Source organism: Acanthochromis polyacanthus, chromosome 15 (genome assembly GCF_021347895.1).
Source record: "Acanthochromis polyacanthus isolate Apoly-LR-REF ecotype Palm Island chromosome 15, KAUST_Apoly_ChrSc, whole genome shotgun sequence".
In the NCBI taxonomy this organism is placed as follows: Eukaryota; Metazoa; Chordata; class Actinopteri; family Pomacentridae; genus Acanthochromis; species Acanthochromis polyacanthus.
In genome coordinates, this window is record NC_067127.1 from 33948875 (window position 1) to 33952550 (window position 3676).

The 3676-nt window shown below is 41.3% G+C and overlaps 1 long non-coding RNA gene across 1 annotated transcript; it reads right to left on the reverse strand.

Moving 5' to 3' along the window:
* Positions 1-1917: 1917 nt before the first annotated feature.
* Positions 1918-3207, reverse strand: LOC127537524 (uncharacterized). The gene is made up of 3 exons (XR_007947236.1): positions 2950-3207; positions 2628-2840; positions 1918-2540 (listed from the first exon to the last, which is right to left on the reverse strand). It is a non-coding gene; the product is annotated as an uncharacterized LOC127537524 (long non-coding RNA).
* Positions 3208-3676: the final 469 nt, after the last annotated feature.

Genomic DNA, 3676 nt, shown 5'->3' on the forward strand with positions numbered 1-3676 from the left:
TTAACATTACACTTCTTACCTACGTACCCTGACAAATACGTTGATGTGCCAAATACAAAGTAAGGCGGTTTAATTGTAGTTACACCTATTTTCTCCCAGTGTTTGTTAAAAAATATGTTGTTTAGAATTATCAATGATAATTGATATTGAGTGAAATGAAAATATTTTTGTTGTGATTAATTGTCAGCTATATTCCTACCCCTATGTCAAGGGCAGGTTAAATGAGAGTAAGGAAATGACCTTGTGGATGTTTGCATGCCACAGGTGTCCTCCCTCTGAATGAGATAGGCAAGCCTGTGGAATATGTGTGTGACTGTTTTGTCAGATTGTTGAACATTTAATGCTATGTGTACTCCAAGCAGTTTGATATTTTCAATATGATACCATTTTTTCTTTTTTCTTTCTCTAGCTTTTCTAGTAGTTCTATTCCCAGTGCTGTGCGTTCAGTGCATAGGTGGAAGGAAAGATGCCTGGTCTCAAATGAGTTCAGATGATTTTCGCACCTGAATGCAGCAGTATCTGGAAATCTCCACTGGTTGCCTGGTAACCTCTTTGTGATGACAAGACTCCAGGAAGTCATTGCACTCAGCATATAACTGAACTCTCCAGACTGAAAAATATGTAAAGGTATTCTTTTCGCATTAAAATCTAGATCTCTATTTATTTATCTGTTTAATGATTAACATAAAATATCAATTTAAAAGCCTTGATGTGAGCTTGTTTGATGGTTCTACAGTTTCGATCTTTGTAAGTGGTACAGAGGGTGTCTCTGCAGTGCATAAAGAGGAGAGTCTCCACTTAAACTGGGTCATCTGGAACACCAACACATCAACCAATTATGGCCAATTAATCCTACTATCTCCGCTTTGGATCTCTCTATTTAACTGGTCTGTTCTGCTCCATTTGACATGCATTCACTCTGACAGCTGATGTACCATTTCTTTCTATAGTCTCTCTCTCTCTCTCTCTCTCTCTCTCTCTCTCTCTCTCTCTCTCTCTGTCTCTCACACACACACACACACACACACACACACACACACACACACACACACACACACACACACACACACACACACACACACACACACACACACACACAGAGTAGCTAGCAGTAACTGTGGCCATTCCAATGCTCAACAGGCCCTGCTTAAAGAGCACAGTTGATTCACACCAAGACAGAACTCTACCGGGTGATGGAAAAGTCTAGAATGATACGCCAACAAAACTAACTAGCCAAACAGATTAAACAGAAATCTATGACAGTGTGATTCTACTTTTCACTTGGTTTGTTATCTCGGTAAACATCTTCCGAGTGAGTTCATGGTCTTAATTGCTAGTTTCAAGACTTTTTGAAGACAGCATAATTTTCATGTAGTAAATGATTGTCACATTTAGAGTTTAATAGACAAAGTATGGTGAGGCTGTCTTCTGACTGACAGGTTGCTTCCGTAGCAATATGATGTCCTCAGGTTCTCCAGTCAGATTCACCGCTTAGTCATTGCATCTGGTTTCAAAAAACCATCATAGCAACGACCAAATTCCAAACTCAAGGCTTCAAAACAATTATCTGTAGATGGTGGCATGACAAATGCAGGGTCAGTCTTTTATATACAGCCTTTAGTCTTTCCTAGTACTCCTACCTGGTACTGTAGGGTTTGTGGACAGTTTATAATAAATACATGTAAATACGTACAGAGTTTCCTCCAGGATTTTTTTAAAATGTGGGGGAGGTCTGCCCGAGTGGAAGACGGGGGGGTGACGACGACGACAAATTTTGAAATGTGAAATTATGACTATTTCAAACTGAATGTTTTTCTAAATACATTATTTATTATCAGGTTTCCAGTACATTAATTGAAAATAATAACTGAAAAGACTATCTTGCAGTAACAACAAACACAACGACAAATTAAAGCAGCATCTAGAAGAGGCGTCAATCTGCCAGTGCCACAGAGCTTGTGCCTTTGCTTTATCCTAGTGCTGTGGCAACAACAGTAAACAAAGAGGCAAAAAGTAAAAGGCTGTAGCAAAACTATATACAACTGTGCCCTTCTGTCTCCTGTGAGACTTTTTAACATTTGAAACTGCATCTGCAACTGCCAACTGCACTGTCTATCTAATGGCACAGTTTGTAGCCTGGCTCAGAGCACTTCATTTTCCGTGGCTTTTTGAAGAAGAGCTCTAAGGCTCTTTGATAAGGGAAGTCCTTAAGAGCTGGTCCATTGATGCTGAGGAGCATGCACGCTGCCAGATGATCCCCCTGCAGCCTATTCCTGAGATCCGTCTTCACCTCCACATAAAAACAATTAAAAGTGAGTGGGGTGTAGAAAACTGAGAGAAACCAAACCATCCCTGACTTAAAGTTTACTAATAACCAAATGTCTGACCCTGTTCATTGTAGAGAAATCTCTCTCACAGTTGACGGATGATATGGGCAATGTCAATGGAATGGCCGCTAGCTGGCTCAAGGACGGATAGAGCTGTCCCCGTTCGTCGTTTTGGGATGCCAGTCTCATCATGATGTTAAGCTGTTCCAGATTCTGAAACACATTAAATGTATAACACTGATCAGGGGTCCTCAATCATCTTTCTGTATAATTCCCCTCTTGCTTAAATTCTCATTTTACCTTGAAGGCTCCAACGAGCAGGTGCTGCTTGTATGATGTAAACTCTTGCAGCAGTGCTGGATTTTGTGGCTGCTGCAAGAATTTTCTGGACAGAGTCTGAAGATGTCCTGCCTTGACAGTATCATTTTCTGTGGCAGCCTGGGGTCCCAGCACTTGAAAGGCTTCCAGGATGTCTAGCCTGTCTTGCAGGCTGTCCAGATAAGGCTCCATTACCTAAACATGACACAAAATAGAAAATTAGTAACTTTGCTAATTGATAGATTGAAGACCTTATTTGATTCGCTGATTATATTATTTAACTTCACAGCCATCAAAAATGTACCTGGGTCCTAAAACGTGACCAGAGCCGCTCCCTTGTCTCTTCACCCTGGGGTCTGCCTCTCCTGTGTCTCTCCTCCTCATGCATGATGCTAAACGTTCCTAATCCAGTAGGGTCATCTAGGTCCTCATGGAGCCGGGCTAGGAATGACCCTTGTGGCTGTTGATCAGCTGCATCCCGGATGGACTTCAGGCAGGCCTTTGTCACTGCGACCTAATAAAGGCAGTCACACAATGCGTAGCTTTTTTGTAACAATACATGACTCACAAAAATAGCTTCATAGGTTCTTTTGCTTACAAATCCTGAAAAAGTCTTTAAGTTAGATTCTTATAATGTACCTGCTCTTTTATGGCCAGGAAGTTCACATTTTCTTTCTGGAAAATTTTTGAGAGCCGAGCCAGATGTGGCAGCACATCTGCCTGCAGGTAGACTGCTGCGACGAAACGATACGTGCAGCAGAAACCATAAAGGCCCTTGGCTACAGGGCACTTATTGACTTCGGTCTCTTCTGCCAAAGCAGCCATGACAACCGGCAAGTTTCGCTGCAATGTGGTTGTTGCCAAGTGCTGAGAAAGCCAGCGGGTGTCTTTTACTTCCTGAAAAATATTTCAGTCATGAGATAAAAGCTAATAATAAAGAAAGCTCATCTGTAGTGCACAATAACAGTCACACTTTCTGTTAGATGATGCAATACATGTATATTTTTCTGTGATCTCACCGTCACTTTCAA